Raw genomic sequence first — 24594 nt, 5'->3', positions numbered from 1 at the left:
TTACCCTAAAATTTTAGGAGTAGGTATAATGGATACAGCTAAATATTTTCCCCTTCCAATCAACTTCTTGGGGACTGGGGCGGGGGTCGACTCATATTTTCCTATGACATTAGGAAAACTGGGTATCTAGCATTAAATGTTTCAGTCAATTTTTATCTTTAAATTGGTAACTGACAAACTGCAGGCATGAAGAATCACTTGTGGGATCAGGAGACCTGGGGCAACTTTTCAGATAGAATTAAAAGTGTTAAACAAATTATTTTTCATTCCATAGCAGAAAACCCAAACTAAATCCACCTCTTTCTACCTGAGTTCTAGAAGTTGTTCCTGTTTTTTAAGCAGAATTAAAAGCCAAACAATTCTATGTTAGGTATGGGAAGAAGGAAGAAGGAAGCTTATATTAAGGTTTCTCCTAGAATTTTGATGTCAGTGTGAATTTCAAGTTATGGCAATGGGTATCCTTTATTCCCTTTTATTTTGCAATCCTTCCCTCTAGTCCCCTCCATGGAATTCTTTCCCCTATTTCATAAAATAAGTTTTATTTAAAAAAATGTATAAAGTTTTTTGATAGTTTAAATAATTTTGGATATATCAATGAATCTTTTTTTTTGTAAAAATGAAGAATTAGTTCATAAAATTCTTCCTATTTTTCTTAAGGTCATAAGGAATAGAGTGCTAATTACATTTGGGGATTGAACACTTCCTGTAAGTTAGAAAAATATTTTTGATACTACCTCATATGTTCATAGATTTAGAGGTCATTCATTTTACAGGTGAAGAAATTGAAGTCATTAGAGGTTAAATGATTTGCCCAGGGTCATGTAGGAGTAAGTAATACAATTGACATTTGAACCCAAGACTTCTTACTCTATATTCAGTGCTCTTCCACACTGATGGACTTTGGTGGATAAGTCATCTCATTAATGTGAATAGTTGTTCCAGTGGCGCAGATTGGAACCTACTCACATCTTGTGCAATTCTTGTCTATGTCCTTCCATAAATTCTCCATGAAGGACCCACTTAACATGCTAGAGATCTTTATCCAAATCTTTGAACATCCTGTGAATATCAGTGCAGTATTTGGTCAGGCTATCGCTTTCTATTGAATCTTGATATATAACTGACTCACCTCCTTTTCTGATAATTCGTTTCCAGGGTGATATGCTTTATTTTTTGGTGCACAAACTAGCAGTGATATTGTGCTGAAGTCCACTCCCAACTCCCCCACCCCCCCCCCCCCCACAGTGTTCCTCTGTCTCACCCACAATTTTATTGTTGTTGTTTTGAAATCATGATGTTCTATGATTCATAGCCATATAGCATCACTGGGAGAATATTGTTTTTTTTTTTAAAGCTGTTTTTTTGGTTCCAGGGAGCAGCTTGGAATTGTTGAAAACATGATACAGTTTCTCAAATGGGATCTAATGTGAACTTTTCCTCCTGTTAAGCTCTGGACCTAGCTCGTTGTTCTTGTGAAGTGCTTGCTTAAGATAGTTGCTTTATAAGACTGATCTCAATGTTCTGCCCAACCAATTGCATTCCTGAAAATAAGCATTCTTTATCCATTTGACTTTTACTATGTGGATTCTTTTATGTGGTCTTAGATCTCATTGAGAAAAGCTTGTAGTAGTCTAAGATGTGATCAACACAATATTGCTTGCAATCAGGGATATCAGGAGATCCTTGACATCTTTTCTTTCCTTTTGAACTCTGTTGAACAGCCTCCATGTCAGAGAATTGCTTTCTTTTCTGGTGAGCTTACATTTCTCTGTTTTAAGCTTTGCTAGATATTAGTAATCAGAGGATCATTAAACAAAGATCTTTGATTATTTTTACCAAGTACACAATCTTATCATATACACGGAAAACTCCTTATTGAAGGAGAATGTCTAAAGCTGAATTTTGCTGTACCATGTAAAAAGGCTTCTTTGCAATCAACAAATAGTAGACACACTGGGATTTTTATGCTTTACATATTTCAGTCAATTATGTGACTACAGAGTATTATTTGCAAAAATCTGCTTACTCTTTTCCCCTATTTTCATCAAGGATACCCTGTCTTGTTGGAGACCCTCAGTAAGCTCAACCAATAATTAAACAGGAGGAGGAGAGCAGGATGTATTGCCCTTGATAAATAGATTTTTCTTCCTCCCTTCTTCCTTCTCTCCCTCCCTCCCTTCCTTCTCTCCCTCTATCCTCCTTCCTTCCCTCCTTTACTCCTTTCTTTTTTCTCCCTTCCTTCCATCCCTTTTTATTTTCTTTCTTCCTTTCTCCCTTCCCTTCCCTTCCCCTCCCCTCCCTTTCCCCTCCCCTCCCCTCTCCCCTCCCCTCCCCTCTCTTCTCCTCCCCTCTCCTTCCCTTCCCCTTCCCTCCTTCTCCCCTCCCCTTCCTCTCCCCTCCCTCCCCCCTCCCTTCCCCCTTCCCTCCCCTCCCTTTCCTCTCCCCTCCCTTCTCCTTCCTTCCTTTCTTCTTTCTTTCTACAAGATTACTCCAGAAACAAAGGTTTATCTTTCTTTTAAACAACAGTATTCCTCTGATATGGTTTTAGGACTCAGATGCCATTCTCTTAAGAATTAAAACTGAAGGTCATCTGAAGGACAATGAAGAATCATACAAGCAGGCTGCAACATATTACAGATAAGTGATATAAAGGATGTCACTGAATAAATGTAGAAGATGGACAGTCACATAGTAATCATGAGGGAAAACTAAAGGAAATACCATATACGCTATTGGTATCTTTCCGATGAGTACAAGAACCCTGGATCACACGTTCTGATTCTGGTCCAGCCCTCATAAGGCCTTACCTACCATTGCTGGTGAAGCAATTCCTGTGGAGAATGGGTTGGGCATCACCACCAACTGTCAGCCAATGGATACTAATAGGGCAGGGAAGTTAGTCTAATTGAAGCAGCAGGAAACCCTGAGAGGGAGGTGGAGGCATCATGAGCTAAGACATGTTAAACCACCATCACCACCTTTACCACCTCAGATGCTGATGAAAACATTCCACGAGCCTGAACCCAATAGTCTTGAGAATTGTAGTTTACTCCAAATCACCAGACCTATTTCTAGCCCAGCCTCCATAGCTATCCTTGAGAGAAGAAGTTGTGGAGAAGGTGCCCATATTCTTCATCATTATCAGCAACAATTAATCATCAACTGCCACCCACAAACAGAGAAGCAAAAGATCTCCCAGACCACTTGTTTTGTTTCTGATCTAGCCCCCATAAGTCTGGGAAAGTAACTCCTGTGGAGATGGAGTCACCATTCCCACCAACTGCCATTTACAGGAAAGGCATGCTAGTCTAGCCAAAGCAGCAAAGTACCCTAAAGAGAGACAGGAATGACCATAAACAGATAAGTCAAGGGGGGCAGCTAGGTGGCGCAGTGGATAAAGCACAGGCCTTGGAGTCAGGAGTACCTGGGTTCAAATCTGGTCTTAGACACTTAATAATTACCTAGCTGTGTGGCCTTGGGCAAGCCACTTAACCCCATTTGCCTTGCAACCCCCCCCAAAAAAACCCAGGTAAGTCAAATCACCACCTTCATCTTGACCAACATCTTCCTCCGGACCCTGATAAAAATATCCTGGAACTCTAAATCCAGTTCTGTTTTAGAATAACCTAGTGCCCTCAGCTATCATCCTGGGAAGCAGTTACAGTCTGGTAACTGCTCCTAGTGTTGCTCCAGCTCCAATTCCTGAAGACCCAGAAAAAAAAGTTCTTGTCACCTTTGTGTCTTTGGCACTGTCAAAAAATTCAACTTCAGAAAATGATAGGATTTCTATCACTGGAAATCACATTAAAAAAGAGACAATATCATCAACTTAGCCTCTGTACTATAAAGAACATGGGACTTTGACATCTGACTTATACTTGAAAGTTTCCTTTTATGTTGTCTCCCCCATTAAAAGGTGAGTTCCAAGAAAGGAGAGACTGTCTTGCTTTTCTATTTGTTTCCCCAGCACATAGCGAAGCACTGTGCATATAGTAAAGTCTTAATACCTTTATTCAGGCATTCAAAGGAAAATGAAGGCAGTTCCTAGACCAGAAAGGTGAACTTTTGAGAGGCATAGAAAAGAATCATATGCAATGGGCAGATGTGAATGGGTTGCTTCCTCATTAGAGAGCATGTTAGAGGGACATCAATGAGATCTTAGATCAATCTGAGTATTTGAGGATGCCTTAAATATGTATATATATATATATATATATGTATATATATATATATCTCCACACATTGAAAAGAGATTATGGACATAGGAAGTGATGCTTGGGTTGTCTTAGTCATTAAAAAAAACTGTTTATGGTAGTTTACATTGGGTGAATATCTTACCCTCTTTGAACAATCTTGCAAATCAACCCATCAATTCCTTCAAAATGGTATCATCTTCAGCATGGATTTTTTTCCTGTGTGCACTTAATGTGGAACAGCTGTCCTTCCCTATTTCCTTTCTGAAATAACAATTCCACTTCTGGAGGAGAAAGTAAGGCTGATGACTTTTCATGGTCTCCCCAATTCAATTTACTTGTATGTCATGGCATCACCTTCCTGATGTCATGATCCTTTGTGATAACAAAGGATAAACAATAACAACTTCAACTTCCTCATAGCATATTGGATGCTGTGATGTTAGAACTACCAAAGATGGAAGTTCCATTACCATTGAGGATAAGAGTTGATTGCTATAGAATTACTGGCAGAAATTCCTTTTTTTATATTTATTTTCTTTTCTCTTTAATCTATAAACTCTCTTTGGACAATTTCCAGCCATTGCTTTTCATTTTTGTGCACTATAACTAACTCATCCTACTTGCTAAAGTTTCATAAATGATTTTGTACTCTAAACCAGTGTGGTCCTTGACAACTTTGTTTCTGTACTCCACAAGAAAGAAAATCAAATATAGTCAGAGATAATGTCTTTACTTAGATCCATTTCTCATTTTTCAACATTAGCAGGTTATTTAAAAATATTAAATTGAAGTTACCTTCATTGCACATAATGTTTTTTTTTCATCTTTATCCTTTCCCCTTCTAATTTGGTACTAATTTCAGTCTTTGCTTCAACTAGACAATTAGCTAGGATGTTCTAACTGCACACAGCTAGTAAGTTCTAAAATGACTTCTAGACCAGTTGTAAGACATTTCTTATTTGTTAATAGATAGCCAAATTGTGGTCTGTATGATGGACAGTACTTTCCATTTTTAGTGCCTACCAACTTTTTCCATGAGGAAAATATTTATAATACACTAGTTTATGGGTTCTAGATAATTTACAAGACTTTAGTAGCTTTAATTTCTTTATCCCACTCAATATTTTCTAATATAGTTTTCTTTTTAAAAATATTAATTGTTATTGATAATATTCATTTCTTATATACCTTTATTTTCAAGTATATCCTTGCAAAAAATTTTCTTTAAAAAAAACAAAGAAAAAAGGAATTCAACTCATCAACCAAATTTAACCACATATAAAATGTTCCATATTTATGTTTATTTGGTATCTAGCTCTCCATTTTATCTTTGATATCCATATGTAAAGAAGAGAAGTATACTTTTTCATCTCTTCTTTCAAACAAAACTTGGTTATTTTAATTATACAATGCCCAGCATATTTCTTTTTTAAAAATTTTCCCTGCCATGTTCATCTCTACATTGAAGTTATTGATGACACAGGCATATATTTACTTGAATTGGAGGATTTTTGTCGAGTTCTTTGTAAATTTTTTTTAAAATTCTTCATTTTCTGCAACAGATATTAGAGCATACTTGCAATTGTTTTCATGGTGGTCTTTTTTAAAAAAATCCTTATTGACCATTGGGAAGGAAGAAACAAAACTTTCACTCTTTGCAGATGACATGCTATATCTAGAGAATCCTAAAAAATCATCTAAAAAACTACTAGAAACAACAATTTTAGCAAAGTTTCAAGATAAAAAATAAGCCGTCATAAATCCTCAGCATTTCTATATATTACTAGCAAGATACAGCAGCAAGAACTATAAAGAGAAATCCCATTTTAAGTAACTTCAGACAATGTAAAATACTTGGAGTCTACCTGCCAAGGCAGACTCAGAAACTCTATGAAAACAACTATAAAACACTTCTCACACAAATAAAATCAGATTTAAATAACTAGGCAAATATCAATTGTTCATGGATAGGCCAAGCTAATATAATAAAAATGACAATTCTACTTAATTTAAATTACTTATTTAGTGTCTTACCAATGAAACTTCCAAAAATTATTTTAATGAGCTAAAAAAAATTGTAACTAAATTCTTATGGAGAAGCAGAAAGTCAAGAATATCTAGGGATTTAATGAAAAAAAGTGTAAAAGAAAGTGGCTTAGCCTTACCATATCTAAATTATATTATAAAGCATCAGTCATCAAAATTGTCTGGTACTGGCTAAGAAGTAGAGTGGTAGACCAGTGGAATAGACTAGGTACAAAAGAGTTGTAGAAAATGATTATAGTAATCTGCTCTTTGATAAACCCAAAGAGTCCAGTTCTGGGATAAGAACTCTCTCTTCGATAAAAACTGTTGGGAAAACTGGAAGTTAGTATGACAGAAACTTGGATTAGACCAACATCTCCCACCCTATACCAAGATAAAATCAAAATGGGCATAGGATTTAGACATAAAAGACAATGTTATAAACAAACTAGGAGATCAAGGAATAGTTTATCTGTCAGATCTATGGAAAGGGAAGCAGTTTGTGACTAAGGAAGAGATGGAAAACATCATCAAAAACAAACTAGATTATTTTGATTACATTAAACTAAAAAAAACTTTGCACAAACAAAACCACTGTAACCAAGATCAAAAGAAATATAGTAAATTGGAAACAATTTTTACAACTAGTATTTCTGACAGAGGACTAATTTCTAAAATATATAGAGAACTGAGTCAAATTTATAAAAAAAACCAAGCCATTCCCCAATTGACAAATGGTCAAAGGATATGCAAAGGCAATTTGTAGATGAGGAAATCAAAGCTATCCACAGGCATAGGAAAAATTGCTCTAAATCATTACTGATTAGAGAAATGCAAATCAAAGCATCTCTGAGGTATCACCTCATATCTATCAGATTGCCTAATTTGACCAGAAAGAACAATGATCAATGTTGGAAGGGACATGGGAAATCTGGGACACAAATACATTATTTGTGGAACTATGAACTGTTCCAACCTTTCTGGAGAGCAATTTGGAATTATGGCCAAAGGACAACAAAAATGTGCATACCCTTTGATCCAGCAATACCACTGCTGGGTCTATATTCTGAAGAGACCATGAAAAAGGGTAAAAACATCATTTGTACAAAAATATTCATAGTAGCCCATTTGTGGTGGCAAAGAATTGGAAATTGAGTGAATGTTCATCAAATGGGGAATGGCTAAACAAATTGTGGTATATGTATGTTATGGAACACTATTGTTCATTAGAAACCAGGAGGGATGGGAATTCAGAGAAGCCTGGAAAGACGTGAATGAAGTGATACTGAGCGAAATGAGCAGAACCAGAAGAACATTGTGCACACTAACAGCAACATGGGGGTGATGATCAACCTTAATGGACCTGCTCATTCCATCAGTGCAATAATCAGGGACAATTTTAGGGTATCTGCAATGGAGATTACCATCTGTATACAAAGAAAGAACTGTGGAATTAAAAAAAATTTTAAAGTTGTATTATATACTGCATAATTTTGCTATCTCTTATATTTTATTTTTTCCTCAAGGATATGATTTTTCTCTCAACACATTCAGTTTTGATCAATGTATAGCATGGAAACAATGTAAAGATTATCAGACTGCCTTTTGTGGGGGGTGGGGGGAGGGAAGTGAGATTGGGGGAAAAATTGTAAAATTCAAAGCATTACAAAAATGATAGGTAGAAATTACTATTGTATATAATTAGAAAACAAATAAAATATTTATGTTAAAAATTCTTCTTGACTAAGCACCCCATGACATAATATTTCTTGTTGCCTTTGGGAGCATGAGGAAACCAATGGTACTAAATTCTCAATTTGTTGAAAGAGAACCTTTGATTCATTCTTTATATATATATATATATATATATATATATATATATATATATATATATATATATATATATATATGTATGTATTTTTTTTTTTTTAGGTTTTTTTGCAAGGCAAATGGGGTTAAATGGCTTGCTCAAGGCCACACCGCTAGGTAATTATTAAGTGTCTGAGACCAGATTGGAACCCAGGTACTCCTGACTCCAGGGCTGGTGCTTTATCCACTGTGCCACCTAGCCACCCCTGATTCATTCTTATAGTAAACTGCAAGTTCCTTTTACCTTCTGCCATCTTTATTGCAAAAATGTCAATAATGGTGAGTTTAGTCCCTCTAGTAATTTATCAATTCTTTTATCATTGTACAAAGATCTGACATTTAGGGCATTCCCAGTTACATTAATGTTTATAGTTGACCTAACAACTGTGTGATCTTTGTCATCTTCTCTCTTTTTTTCACTACTTGAATATATTATCCTTCTGGAAGTGAATGAGGGCTACATAGAACTGAAGATCAGTTTAAATTTTTTGTTTGTTTAATGGCTAGAGAATTAATCACATGACAAAATATGGAAATAGTTCATGTTTGAAGGCCTTGAAGTTGGGTAGACACTCTTGTTGGTGGTGCTGTGAACTAGTCCTACCATTCTCAGAATTATGCTAAAAATGAATTAAATGCCACATCTTTTGACCCAGAAATCCCATGGATAGAAACATATTCTGCAGAAGTCAATGACAGAAAGATCTCATAGCATAAAATATTAACACTTTTTTTGTGGTAGTAAAGAAAAAGAAACAGAGTAAATATCAATTAGGAAATGGCCAAACAAATTATGGTATATAGCTATAATAGAATATTTTTGTTAGAAAAATGGCAAATATGAAGAATTCAAAGAAGAGTTATATGAACTGATTAAGAGTGAAATAAGCAGAGTCAGGAAAAACAATATATAAAATGACTACAACAATATAAATAGAAAATAGAACAAAAAAATGGAAATTATATGCTATATGGTTAAAATGATTAAGCTTGACCTCAGATGAGAGCTAAGAAAATTCACATCCTTTCTTTGCAGAAGTGTTTGTGTGTGTGTGTGTGTTTGGACACTTAATAGATGTGTGAACCTGGGTAAGTTGCTTAATCTCCATTTTCTTATTTGTAAAATGATGATAACATTAGCATCTACTGTCAGGGTGGTGGTTATAATTCATTGAGTTAATAATTGTCAAATTCTTAGCACAATAACTGGCACTATATAAATATTAGTTATCAAAAAGACATGGAAAGTTTTGTATGAACTGATAATGAGGTGAGCAGAAACAGAACTGTTTATGCTGTAACAACAATAGTATAAAAAGAAACTATTTTGAAGATTTTTATGGATTAATGAAGAATGTCAAGTAGAACCAGGAGAACAATTTATAGGATAAACACCACTAAATTCAAATAACTTTAAAAGTTGTAAGAGTTCTGATTGATATAGTGACTATTTGTGATTCTAGAGGGCCAATGAAACATGCAGAGAAATCATGGATATAGGATATAGGGTGATATATGGATATATGTATGTTTATGTAGTATTCATTTGTGTTCAACAATTGGGGTACTTCTTTGATTGATTATACTTATTTGTTATAACAAATTTGTTTTTTTCTTTTCTCCTAATGGAGTGGGGAGTAGGAGGGAAAGAATTTTTTTTTAAAGATAGAAAGATGCTACAAATGTGGAAGGTTGTATGAACTTTCAGATGAGTCACTAGTATTATTAGTTTTACTTAATTATTTTGCTTTTTTACCAGAGGCATCTTATAAAGAAAGAATAATCTGAAAATGTTAATATTAAAAGAAAACATTCACAAAACTGAAAGTGTAACAATGAATAAAAAAAAGATGGAAAGTACAGTTAAATGGAATGATAGTTCACAAAAACTCCTTGAGTAAAGGAAACAGTTTGTAGAATTGGTGTTATCATATGTACAGTGAGAATAAGAAACATTATTTCATGAAGATTCCATGAAGATCATAAATCTAGAACTGGAAGGGACCTCAGAGATCATATAGTTTAACCGTCACAAAGGCCCAGGGTAGAAAAGTGACTTTTCTAAGTCACATAGATAGCAATCATCAGAGACAGCTTTTAATTGAGTTTTTCCTCAATTCCTTCCACTCTTCCTCATTGCCTTTACCCATGATCATGAAATATTTTGTCATCTTGCATTCATGATAGCACTCATGATAAGGATTTACAAAAAGAATCCTATGAAAATAATTGTAGAAAAATTCATTGCTGAGGATGAAAAGATTGAAAAATTCTGTGAAGATTTGAAAATAATCCTACAAATGATCACAGCATATACTCTGATATTTGGTGGCTTCAATGAAAATAGATGTGGGAAAATATGATGATTTTGGGAAATGTGTGAGAAAGCATGGTTTGGAAGAAGGAATAATAGAGGTCAAACATTTGTATATTTTGTAGAATAATCATACCTTTCTATAGTGACTACTTGAGAAAAAATATTGTTAGGCGGCAAGCACCAAATCCTTTTCACAAAAAAAGGAATATGCTATATTTTAATAGCCAGGAAAAACATTAATTCATATGAATCTTACCCTTGAATCAACTGTCTAAATACAAAAAAAACCCAATACCTTGTCAAAGCAAAGATCTGTGTTAGCAAGAAGCAATGCTAATAATGGTAAAGATGAAATGATATGGAATACAGTTGAGATAACCCAAACCTGAACTATTTAAAAGAAATTATTTGGGGCAGCTAGATGGTTCAGTGGATAAAGCCCTGGAGTCAGGAGAATCTGAGTTTAAATGTGGCCTCAGACACTTAATACCTATTTACTATGTAATCTTGGGCAAGTCACTGAACCTCATTGCCTTGCCAAAAAAAAAAAAAACCAAACAAACAGAAATTATGTGTAGTAAAAATGGGAAGTGGACAAAAGACATGATATAGAATTATATTTATTTTATGTAGTTTAATTATTGTAAGTCTACTAAATGATGACCAAAAGATAGAAACCAAAGACAGTACTTTTTTATATAAACTCATATGTAAAAATCTCACAACTAAAGATGATGGAGAATTATGAGCAGGATTAATTCATAAAGTAGAGAAAAACTATGGGGAATAAAACCAGTAAGATATTTAGCAATTTAATGAAACATGTAGAGAATATATAGTTCAGGACTTATTGTTTGCTAAATATGAAAAAAAATTGATTTTTTAAAACATAAAAGAACCTTGAGGGTTCTTCCCCATTAAGTTGTCAACTTATACATATAATGATCTCAATATACATATATCCTTTGTATAAAAAAGAGAGATAAACTGTTTCAATGATCCTCTGATCATAAAATCAAGAGAGGCCTAAAACAAGAAAATGGATGTTTACCATACTATTGTCATGGAGAAGAATCTAGGTAGGTTAGAAGTTGAAGAGGGCATTTCACTGATTGGGGAGGCCCTCCACATGTTCTTATTTTTAGATGGCATTGCTGGTTGCATTAAGCCTTATAACATTGCATTTGTGAGCTCCTCAAGGACAAGGTCTATCTTTTGACTTTCTTAGTACATTGCCTGGCACATTAAAAGGTGCTGAATAAATGCTTATAACTGACATTGCAGAACATCCTGGAAAGTATCTGTAACTACTTAAAAGAGTTTGGATCAATAATCTACACAGGAAAGACCAAGAATTTTTAACCATTTTTTGAATGTGTCAGAGATTATTTAGCCAGTCTGGTATGGACCCTTTCTCAAAATAATTTTTAAAAATAATTTATGGAAATGCTAAATTTCAGTAATAGATTATTAAAAAGTTGAGATATAATTCCCCCCCTCCACATTCATGGACTCCCTGAAATATATCCAAGAACCCCTGAAGTAAATGAAAAATGTTTACTTTTTGTATTGCAGCATACATTTGGAAGTTCAACCTACAGACCTTGTCCATCAATATATACATCTGGGAATGGCAATGCCGATGGATGAAGAGCTGGGCTCAGATTTGAACAGGAAGAGAAGAACAGGATGGATTGCCTGCAGGAAATTACAAAGCCTTTTAATGACCCCAAGCTTCTCATGGAAACAAAGACTCAATTTTTAAACACCAAAATTTTACTGGTGTTGTAGTTAGCAGCAAGATATGAAATACAATGATCTCCGAAGAATTAAAAATGAGTATCATGTAGGGGGCAATGAAGAGGCACAGGATGGATTTGAGAATGCTGAAACATATAACCAATGAGCAACTTCACTTTTACAAAAGTAAAAGATATCGTGAAGAACACAAGATAACAAGAGAGGATAGACTGTGTATATGGCAATGGCAAGGGATGATAGATGTAAAGCCACAATGCTCCACCCAAACTCTTAAGATGTAGGGAGAAAACTAGGAAGGCTTCTGGCTTGTGGGACCCCTTGTGGTGAACTGAAGGGAAGGTATGGACAGGTGATGTTCAAAATGATCAGACATGGATGAATTCTGCATTTTTTGGAAGGAACTTACAACTCAGTGAGATCACAGATATATTTGTGTTTTTGAGTAGCAATTTGTTGAAAGTTCTTTTAATTGCATGTCATATCTATTTTTATTCTTGCTTCTAGCTTTATGCTAATTTTGTTTTTTTACTTTAATAAATTCTGATGGGACAAACCTGACCAATTCAGGAATGATTTCGTATCAGTAGTAAATTTCTTTGTATTAAAATATAATGTTTCATTTTTGGTAAATTTTTGGATGCATGATATGTACAGGTATAATAAGAATATTGTAGTAACTCATATTTATATAGTACTTTATCTTCTATGAGGTTCTTTATGTTCACTTTCTCCAGAACAGCCCCATGAGATAAGTAGAACAGTATCATCATCTCCATTTTACAGATAAGGAGATCAGCTTCAGGAAAGTGACTGGATCTGTCCATGATCCTATATGATGAACAAGCATTAGAGTTAGAATTTCCTAGTCTACCCTACTGCCCCTCTACCCTTTCCACCCCATTCACCTAATATTCATTAAGTGAAGTGTGTGTGTTAGGAGCTTGAGGAATACAAAAACAATATTGAAATCATTCTGGTTCTCAAGGAACTTACATTCAATTAGTGGAAATAATGTTTACATATTAAATAGATGCTACATATATATGAAATTGAAAAAAAAGGCAATTCCCAGGATGAAGTGTGTAGATGGGAGGAATAGGAAAGATTTTGATCTGATCTTTGAAGGATCCTTGGGATTCCAAGAAGTGAGGTGAGGAGGAAATCATTCCAGGCTTGAAGGAGAACCTATGCAAAGGCATGGCTATGGGATTTAGAATGTTATGTTTAAGGACCAGCAAGATGACCAATCTGGGTAGACATTTGACTGTGCAAAGGGTAATAATGCATAATTACTTCAGAAAGATAATCTAGTATCAAGTTGTGAAGGACCTTAAATTCTCCAAAGGAGAGATAATAGGGAACCAAAGGAGTTGGGGAATTTTTGTTCCTCTCACCTGGAAGGGTCTACTTATTCAAGGCCTGGGTAATCTAGGTAATAGAGAAATCTCTGCTGGACTCAAATAGATTATATCATATTTCCACTGATTACTTACATTTAATTTTAAAAATGTACATTTGGACAGTTTTGTGGAAAAGTTTAGACTAAAAGGTATAAAACCCAAGAACTGATTTTTTTTTTTGCAAGGCAATGGGGTTAAGTGATTTATCCAAGGTCACGTAGCTAGGTAATTATTGTCTGAGGTCAAATTTGAACTCAGGTCCTCCTGACTCCAGGACTGGTGCTCTATCCCCTGCACCACCTAACTGTCCCCTGTATTAGTTTTTGGAAGAAAGTCCTAGAGGAAAGCCCATCAAATGGGGAATGACTAAAAAAGATGTGATATATGATTCTAGTGGAATACTACTGTGCTATAAGAAATGATGAGGAGGCAGATTTCAGAAAAAACTGAAAAGACTTGTATGAAATAATGAAGAATGAAATGAGCAGAATCAAGATAACATTGTATATAATAACAGCAATATTGTTTAAGATCCAATTTGAGTGAATGTCATTTTGACTATTATAAATATCCAAATTAGCTATAAAGGATCTATGAAGAAGGAAGCTATCTGCATTCAGAGAAAGAACTGATACATAGAAGTATGTATAGAATAATTTTACATATATATATTATACACACAGTTACAAACACACAGAACTATTTGCTTATTTTTTTTTTTTTTAGATTTTTGCAAGGCAAATGGGGTTAAGTGGCTTGCCCAAGGTCACACAGCTAGGTAATTATTAAGTGTCTGAGACCGGATTTGAACCCAGGTACTCCTGACTCCAAGGCTGTTGCTTTATCCACTGCACCACCTAACCGCCCCTTTGCTTCTAATAGTAGCCATCTTTAGGACAAGATAGGGAGGGAAGAAAAAAAGAAAAAATAAATTTTTACAATAACTTTTATCATATCCTTAAAAGGAATAGCTAATAATACATTATACAGTTGCAATTTCATGCAAGATCATCTTTTTATTAGAATATGTTATAGAAATGCTTGTTTTATTCCATAAATTAAAGCTAAAATAAAAAAAGGTTAAAAAAAAAGATCCAGGGGCGGCTAGGTAGTGCAGTGGATAGAGCACCAGCCCTGGAATCAGGAGTACCTGGGTTCAAATCTAGCCTCAGACACTTACTGAACTGTGTGGCCTTGGGCAGGCCACTTAGCCCCATTTGCCTTGCAAAAATCTAAAAAAAAAAGATCTAAAGGAAGGCCATCAGTACATTGACTGTCCCACAAGCCTCTGTTCTGTACTCTCATTTTTTCTCCCTTTGTACCCTCTCATTTAATGATCTCATCACCTCTCATGACTTGTTAGCCTATCTATGCAAATGATTTCCACATAAATATGGTCAGACCTGAATTCTAGCTTCAGTCTTGCATCACCAATTGCCTTTTGGACATTTCAAACTGGATATCTGATGGGGATCTCAAACTCAACATGTCTAGAAACAGAACACATTATCTTTAAAAATTTAACTTAAATTTTAAGTTTTCTCCTTTCCACTCCTTCCCCATCCTTTGAGAAGGCAAGGAATATGATACCTATTATACCTATGAAGTAATGAAAAACATTTCCTTGTGAGTCATGTTGTAAAGGAAAAAAAACCAAGAAAAATAAAAAAGTGAAAGAAAATATGATTCAATCTGTACTCAGAACTGATCAATTCTTTCTCTGAAATGGGTTAATTGTTTTCCTCCTGGATTCTTTGTAATTGTCATTAGTCATTGTATTGCCAGAGTAGTTAAGTCTTTTACGGGACTCTTATGTACCTGACTAGTATACATTTTTTCCAGTTCAACTAACATTTTTTAGTTAGGGATTGCAAACATAAAATTGAAATAGTCCTGGTTCTCAAGGAACTTACATTCAATCAATGGAAACAACCACTGATCGTATATTGCTATCACTTTGTATGATGATTGATCTACTAATTCTGTTCTCTTTACTTTGCATCAGTTTAGGTAAGTTTTCCCAGGTATTTTTGAAACCATTTACCTTATCATTTCTTACAGTAAAATAGTATTCAATCAAAATTATGTACCACAATTTGTTTAGTTGATGAACATCCCATGAATTTCTAATTCTTTGCTACTGCAAAGAAAATTACTATAAATATTTTTGTACATATGAGTGATTTTTCTTTTTCTTTAATCTTTTCGAAGTTCAGACCTGATACTTAGTTTTAGAGTCCTTTGGGTATAGTTTCAAATTGTTTTACAAAATAGTTTGACCAGTTCATAGTTCTACCAACAGTGCATCAGTGTATCTATATTTTCACAGCTGTTTCAGTGTTTTTTATTTTACTTTTCTGTCATGTTACCAATTCTGATTGGTGTGAGGTGGTGTAGTACTTCGCAATTATTTTAATTTGCATTTATCCAATTGCTAATGATTTAGAGCATGTTTTTATGATCATTGATGACTTTGATTTCTTCTTCTGGAAATGCTGATTCATATCCTTTGACCATTTATCAATTGGGGAATGACTTTTTTTTTATAAATTTGACTCAATTCCATATATATTTGAGAAATGAGACCTTTATCAGGAAAACTTGCTATAAAGATTCACGTAGTCCCCCTTATCCCCTGATTCCCTACTTTCTTTCTAATTTTGGCTGTATTGATTTTGTTTGTCCAAAAACTTTTAAATTAACATAATCAAATTTATCCATTTTACCTCTTGTGATTTTTTTCTATTATTTGGTCATAAACTCTTCCCTTATTCATAGACCTTTGAAATAACTTTTTCCCATGCTCTTCTAATGTGGTTATGATATCACCCTTTTTGTCTAAATAATGCATTTTGAATATATTTTGGTAAATGGTGTAAGACATTGGCCTTTGCCTACTTTCTGTCAAACTGCTTTCCAGTTTTCCCAGTGTTTTTTGTCAAATAGTGAGTTTTTCTATGCCCAAAGGGCAATCAAATTGTGCATACCCCTTGATCCAGCAATACCACCACTAGGAGATTTTTTTTTTTAAAAAAAGAGGAATAAAAGGACTTACATGTACAAAAATATCTATAGCAGCATTTTTGTGATGGCAAAGAATTGGAAATTGAAGGAATACCCATCAACTGGGAAACAGCTAAACAAATTATGTTACATTAATGTAATAGAATACTATTGTGCTATAAGAAATGATGAGCAGGTAGATTTTAGAAAAATTTGGAAAGACAAGAACTAAAGCCAGGTAAAGTAAGCAGAACCAGGAAAATATTGTATACAATAAATGCAACATTATATGATGATCAACTATGAATGACTTAGTTATTTTCAGCAATACAGTGATCCAAGACCATTCCAAAGGACTCATGATGACAAATGCTATTCACATCCAGAGAAAGAATTGATGAAGTTCAAATGCAGATCAAGGCATACTATTTTACTTTCTTTATGGTTTTCTTTTTATGTGTGTTTTTGGGGATCTATTTTTTTTACAACATGACTAATATAAAAATATATTTTGCACAATTACACATTTATACCCTACATAAAATTGCTTACCATCTGATTGGGGGGAAATGGGAGGGATAAAGAAAATTCAGAGCTCAACATAAAAAATGTTAAAATTTGCCTTTACTTGTAATTGGAAAAAAATAAAATACTACTAAAAGTTGTGAGTTCTTGCCCCAATAACTTGAATCTTTGGGTTTATTAAGAACTAGGATACTACATTGTTGGTGGAGCTGTGAACTTATCCAACCCTTCTGGAGAGCAGTTTGGAATTGTACCCAAAGGGCAACAAAAATGTGCATACCCTTTGATCTAGCAATACCACTACTGGGTCTATACCCTGAAGAGATTATGAAAAAGGGTAAAAGTATTACTTGTACAAAAATATTCATAGCAGCCCTGTTTGTGGTGCCAAAGAATTGGAAATTGAGTGAATGTTCATCAAGTGGGGAATGGCTTAGCAAACTGTGATATGTATATGTCATGGAACACTATTGTTCTATTAGAAACCGGGAGGGATGGGAATTTAGGGAAGCCTGGAAGGATTTGCATGAACTGATGCTGAGTGAGATGAGCAGAACCAGAAAAACAATGTACACACTAACAGCAACATGGGCGTGATGATCAACCTTAAATGGACTTGCTCATTCCAAAAGTGCAATAATCAGGGACAATTTTGGGCTATCTGTGATGGGTAATACCATCTGTATCCAGAGAAAGAACTGTGGAGTTTGAACAAAGACCAAAGACTATTACTTTTAACTTAGGGGGAAAAAACTTGCTATCTTATTATGTAATTTTGCTATTTTTTATATTTTATTTTTCTTCCTTAAGGATATGATTTCTCTCTCATCACATTCATCTTAGATCAATGTATATAATGAAACAATGTAAAGACTAAACAGACTGCCTTCTGTGGGGGTGGGGGGAAGCAAGATTAGGGGAAAAATTGTAAAACTCAAAATAAATAAAATTTTTCTTAAAAAATAAAAATAAATTAAGTACTATGGATGTAGTAAAAACAATATATAAAATTTATTTCAAAATAAAAAAAGAACTAGGATACTATGGTAATTTAATTCTCTATATTATGTGCCTAATCAATTCCACTGATCAACCATTCAGTTTCTTATCCAGGGCCATATTGTTTTAGTGAAACCTATTTTTTTAAATTTAAATTTATTTTTTATTAAAGATATTATTTGAGTTTTACATTTTTCCCCCAATCTTGCTTCCCTCCCCCCCCCCCAGAATGCACTCTGTCAGTCTTTACTTTGTTTCCATGTTGTACCTTGATCCAAATTGGGTGTGATGAAAGAGAAATCATATCCTTAAAGAGAAGTCTAAGAGGTAACAAGATCAGACAATAAGCTATCTGTTTTTTTTTCTAAATTAAAGGGAATAGTCCTTGTACTTTGTTCAAACTCCACAGCTCCTTATCTGGATACAGATGGTACTCTCTTTTGCAGACAGCCCAAAATTGTTCCCGATTGTTGCACTGATGGAATGAGCAAGTCCTTCAAGCTTGAACATCACTCCCATGTTGCTGTTAGGGTGTACAGTGTTTTTCTGGTTCTGCTCATCTCACTCAGCATCAGTTCATGCAAATCCCTCCAGGTTTCCCTGAAATCCCGTCCCTCCTGGTTTCTAATAGAACAATAGTGTTCCATGACATACATATGCCACAGTTTGCTAAGCCATTCCCCAATTGAAGGACATTTACTGGATTTCCAATTCTTTGCCAACACAAACAGGGCTGCTATAAATATTTTTGTACAAGTAATGTTTTTACCCTTTTCCCTCATCTCTTCAGGGTATAGACCCAGTAGTGGTATTGCTGGGTCAAAGGGTATGTACATTTTTGTTGCCCTTTGGGCATAGTTCCAAATAGCTCTCCAGAAGGGTTGGATGAGTTCACAGCTCCACCAACAGTGTAATAGTGTCCCAGATTTCCCACAACCCTTCCAACAATGATCATTATCCTTCCTGGTCATACTGGCCAATCTGAGAGGTGTGAGGTGGTACCTCAGAGAAGCTTTAATTTGCATTTCTCTAATAATGATTTAGAGCATTTTTTCATATGGCTATGGATTACTTTGATCTCCTCATCTGTAAATTGCCTTTGCATATAGTGAAACCTATTTTTAAAAATAATTTGGCTTCTGCTAGGCTACTTTTCTTTACTTTTTTCCATTGATTTTTTGATATTCTTATTAATTTTGTTCTTTTGTTCTTATTTTTAGCTCTAGAAAATGATTATTTGATAATTTGGTTGCCATGGCACTTTATAAGTAAATTAATTTAGATAGTATTAACATTTTCATTATATTGGCTCAGCTTATCCATGAACATTTATTATTTCTCCAGTTATTTAGATCTGTCCTTATTTGTATGAAAAGTGTTTTGAAATTATGTTCATATAGTTTCTGTGTATGTCTTAGTAATATTGAACCAACCCTGTATTCCTGGAATAAATTTTACTTGGTCATAGTGTATTATCCTACTGATAACTTGTAATCATTTTGCTAAGATTTTATTTAAGATTTTTGCATCTATATTCATCGGGGAGATAGGTCTATAATAATTTTCTTTCTCTGTTTTAACTCTTCCTGGTTTAGGTTTCAGCACCATATTACTGTCATAGAAAGAGTTAGGCAGAGTTCTGCCTTCACCTATTTTTCAAAGAGTTTATATAGAATCGGAACCAATTATTCATTAAATGTTTGATAGAATTCACTTGGGAATCCATCTGGCCCTGAAGATTTTTTTCTTAGGGAGTTCAATAATGGCTTGTTGAATTTATTTTTCTGAGATAGGGTTATTTAGGTATTTAATTTCCTCTTCATTGAACCTGGGCAACTTATATTTTTGTAAATATTCATCCATTTCACTTAGATTATCAAATTTATTGGCATAGAGTTGGGCAAAATAATTCTGAATTATTACTTTAATTTTCTCATTAGTGGTGAGTTCACCTTTTTCATTTATGATCCTAGCAATTTGGTTTTCTTTTTTCTTTTTTTAAATCAAATTAATCATCAATTTTATTGCTTTTTTTCATAAAACCAACTCTTGGTTTTATTTATTAGATCAATAGTTTTCTTGCTTTTTATTTTATTAATTTCTCCTTTAATTTTTAGAATTTTCTAATTTGATATTTAATTGGGGGGCTTTTAATTTGTTCTTTCTCTAATTTTTTTGGTTGCATATTTAGTTCATTGATTTCCTCTTTTTCTAATTTATTCATGTAAGCATTTAAAGATATAAATATATCCCCTGACAGAAGCCTTGGCTGTATCCAATAAGTTTTGGTATGTTGTTTCATTATTGTCATTATCTGGGAAGAAATTACTAATTCTTTCTATAATTTGTTGTTTGATCCACTCTTTTTTTTTTTAGGTTTTTGCAAGGCAAATGGGGTTAAATGGCTTCCCCAAGGTCACACAGCTAGGTAATTATTAAGTGTCTGAGACCGGATTTGAACCCAGGTACTCCTGACTCCAAGGCCGGTGCTTTATCCACTATACCACCTAGCTGCCCCTGATCCACTCATTCTTTAAAATGAGGTTTCCAATTAATTTTAGGTCTATTTCTTCCTGGCCCATTATTGCATGTGATTTTTATTGCATTATGATCTGAGAAAGATGTATTCACTATTTCTACCTTTCTGCAGTTGATTATTATGTTTTTATGCCCTAGTAAATAGTCAATTCTTGTTTAAGTGCCATGTACTCCAGAGAAAAAAGTATATTTCTTTCTATTCCCATTCAGTTTCCTCCATCGGTCTATCATATCTAGGTTTTCTAACAATCTATTTACTTCCTTAACTTCCTTCTTGTTTATTTTATGGTTAGATTTATCTAAATCTGAGATTGAGGCCTCCCACCAGGAGAGTTTTGCTGTCTGTATCTTCCTGTAACTCCTTCAACTTCTTCTCTAAGAATTTGGATGCTATACCATTGGGTGCATACATATTTAGTATTGAAATTACTGTATTGTCTATGGTACCTTTTAGGAGGATATAGTTTCCTTCTCTTTTAATGAGATCTATTTTTTGCAGCTGCTTTGTCTGAGATGAGTGCTTTTTCACTTCAGCTGAAGCAAAATATATTTTGCTCCAACCTTTTACCTTTACCCTCTATGTATCTCTCTGCTTCAAATGAGTTTCTTGTAAGCATCCTATTGTTAGATTTTGGTTTTTAATCCACTCTGCTATTTGATTATGTTTTAAGGGAGAGTTCATCCCCCCTATGTATATCTTGGGAGGTAGACTCCCTAGTGTTCATGTTGTCTGCAGTTATTTTAGATGAAATTTCTCTTTCTATGTTTTCCTGTTGGGTTTTATTGGTAATATAGAAATACTGATGATTTGTGTGGGTTTATTTTATATCCTGCAACTTTGCTAAAGTTGTTAATTATTTTGAATAGTTTTTTATTTGACTCTCTAGGCTTCTCTATGCCATCATATCAACTATAAAAAGTGATAGTTTTGTTTTCTCATTACCCATTCTTCAGTTTCTTTTTCTCATCATTACTATAGCCCATGTCTCTAGTTCAGTTCTGAATTATAATGGTAATAATGGACACCCTTGCTTCACTACTGTCCTTACTGGAAAGGCTTCTAGCTTATCCCTATTTCAAATAATTCTTGCTCATGGTGAATTAGATATAACTTCAATTTTAAGAAAGATTCCATTTTTCCTATGCTTTCTATTATTTTTAATAGGTGATTTTTGGTCTAAAGTTTTTTTTTCTGCATCTATTAAGAATCATATGAACTTTGATGTTTTTGTTATTTATATGATAAATTATCCTTATAGTTTTTCTCATATTGAATAGCATGGGAATTAATTGTTCTTTAAATGTATGCTAAAATTCTTTTATCGATTCATCTGGGCCTGAGTTTTTTTTTTTTAGGTTTTTGCAAGGCAAATGGAGTTAAGTGGCTTGCTCAAGGCCACACAGCTAGGTAATTATTTAGTGTCTGAGACCAGATTTGAATTCAGGTACTCCTGACTCCAAGGCCAGTGCTTTATCTACTATGCCACCTAACCTTATGGCTTGGAGCTCATTTTTTTCACCAAAACCTTTCCATCTTTATTGTTAAGGGTACTGCCATCCCCCAGTCATCTAGACTCACAATCTTAGTGCCATCCTCAATACCTTACTCCTTGATATTGAGTTATATTGGGGAACCAGTCATGGTAATCTTTTTGCTGGATACAGTCAAAACTCTAACTCTGATCTTGACTCATCCTATATATTCAATCTGTTTTCAAATCCTGTCTTTTCTACCTCACCATATTTCCTCTTTTACATAGCCACCACTTAGTGACTGGTTTTCTTTCCCTCATGCCTATTCTATAGTAATAATCTTTAAATTATTCTCCTTGTCCCTTTTCTCCCTTACTCTAATCTATCCTCCATTAAACCTGCCAAAATGAGTTTCCTAAAGTATAGGATTATTTCTGATATTACTCCTTATTCTTGCTTAATAAACTCCAGTAGCTCCCTCTTACCTTTAGGATCAAATATAAAATGCTGTTTGATACTTAAATCCCTTTACAACATTGACCCCTTTCTATCTTTTCATTCTTTTTACTCTAGTTTCCTGCAACACTGATCTTGATGCTTCTCACACATACAATTTCATTTCCCAACTTTGTATCTTTTTACTGGCATCCCCCCCATGCCTGGAATGTGTGCCTCCTTTCCTCTGCCTTCTCACTTCCTTGGTTCTTTCAAGACTCAGCTCAAATATCACCTTCTGAAGAGGCCTTTCATATTTCCCTCCTTTCCCACTTTCCCTCTGAGATCACCTTTAGTTTGTATTGCATACATCAGAAGTGTACAATTGTTGGCATGTTGTTTCTCCCATTAGAATGTGAGCTTCTGGAAGGCAGAGTCTGTGCTTTGACTTTTTTTTTATTTTCATAATGGCTATCAGATGGTAAGTTTTTAATAAATGTTTGTTGACTGATTGGATGATATTCTTTGGAAGATCTATGGGAGAGCATGAGAAAGAATTGCACAATATGAGAAGGCATAGTTTGTGATCTGCTGAAAACACAGGTCTGTTGAAGTAATAAAGAAACTTTGAAAAAAGTTTTTCTTGATCTCTCTCTCTCTCTCTCTCTCTCTCTCTCTCTCTCTCTCTCTCTCTCTCTCTCTCTCTCTCTCTCCCTCCCTCCCTCTCTCTCTGCCCCCTACTGCCACTCTTCTCTATCTCTTCCTTTTTTCCTTCGCTCCCCCATTCTCTCTCTCTTTTCCCTTTCTCTCTTTGTCTCATTCCTTCCATCTTTGTCTCTCTGTTACTCTCTCTGTCTTTCACTCTCTTCTTCCTCAAACTGCCTACCATGTGCAAGACACTGTGTTGAGAATGCAAGGAACAAAACAAAACAGTTCCAACACTCATGGAGATTTTCTCACTCAACATTCCAAATTATCCAACCAACCAGAGTCATGTTCTCTTTTGGGTTGTTGATCTTGTTGCATATGTTTTAGTTTTATCTCCACAGTTACACTGTCAGATCCTTAAGAACAAGGCTTATGTACATCTGATGTACTTCTGAACAAGGAGTAGACTTTCAATAAATGTTTGGTAATGAAAGACTCAGTAATATATGCTCAATGTATTCTTGCTCATCATCTGATTGAAGGGGCATTAGGAAAGGAAATACTGGAGTTGCCCAATGGACTTATATGGGGCAGGGCTGATGTATGATCCTAAACCTATGTGTCCTGGTTCACAGTATAGACCATTTTCTCTCCTGAGTTGGATTTAATCTCATAAATTTTTCTCAGGGTCCTCAGGTTTCCTCAGGATTTCCTGGAACCTTATACTTGGCTGTCTTCTCTTATTTTTTCTTGTATATTTTAATTTGGTTCAACTGAGGCCCCTTCTAGGTGACATAATTTACTTTTCCCACTCCTCCATTATTTGCAGCTTATAGATGCTTAGTTTTTTGTTTTGTAAACTTCAAAGCACACTACAAATGTCAGTTATTATTATCATCATTTCTACCTTTCACCCTCATTGCTATTTTAGTCACCTATTAGCCAAGTTCCACAGATTTGGTTCTTCTTATCTTTCCTCATGAGCAAGTCTCTCCAGCTGCTTATTCATTCTGGCTATGGGATCTTCTGAAACTATTTCTTATGCTTCAGTCATCCTTACTTTGCCAAAGGTTGGGACTGACAACAGCTTCATCCATGACATTCAGAAATTCTGCATTGTGCATGTCCAGATCTGAGCCCCATTTTGACTCATCCTGTTGTTCTCTCACCTAGCAAATTTGTCCCTCTTTGATGTCTTCTTGATGATTTTTCTCTTGTGAAGCCTATTTTCCTCTTGAATATGTCTTACCCTTGCTTTCCTTCTTGATACTGTGATTATTATCAAGTCTTTGCTCTTAATTTCTGATTTCTTCTGTATTTTACTCATCTGTTCCCTGGTGGCAGCAGATATTGGTTCAGTATCATTAACATCATACGTTTTCAGAGCTGGAAGTGACTTAATAGG

General features: G+C 34.5%; 1 long non-coding RNA gene across 3 annotated transcripts in view; it reads left to right on the top strand.

Moving 5' to 3' along the window:
- The window catches only part of LOC141505271 (uncharacterized), a 274924-nt gene that overhangs the window by 167761 nt on the left and 82569 nt on the right, over positions 1 to 24594 (top strand). For 2 of the 3 annotated variants that reach the window (XR_012473576.1, XR_012473574.1), the window contains one exon: positions 11983 to 18324. The exons of the other annotated variant lie outside the window; for it this stretch is intronic. This is a non-coding gene — a long non-coding RNA (uncharacterized LOC141505271). Of the gene's footprint in view, positions 1 to 11982; positions 18325 to 24594 lie in introns of those variants that run through there. 3 annotated transcript variants of the gene reach the window in all.

The sequence above is a fragment of the Macrotis lagotis genome, chromosome 1 (genome assembly GCF_037893015.1).
Source record: "Macrotis lagotis isolate mMagLag1 chromosome 1, bilby.v1.9.chrom.fasta, whole genome shotgun sequence".
NCBI classification, from domain to species: domain Eukaryota; kingdom Metazoa; phylum Chordata; class Mammalia; order Peramelemorphia; family Peramelidae; genus Macrotis; species Macrotis lagotis.
Note: the sequence above shows the minus strand (reverse complement) of the source record. Positions and strands in the feature narration are given on the sequence as shown.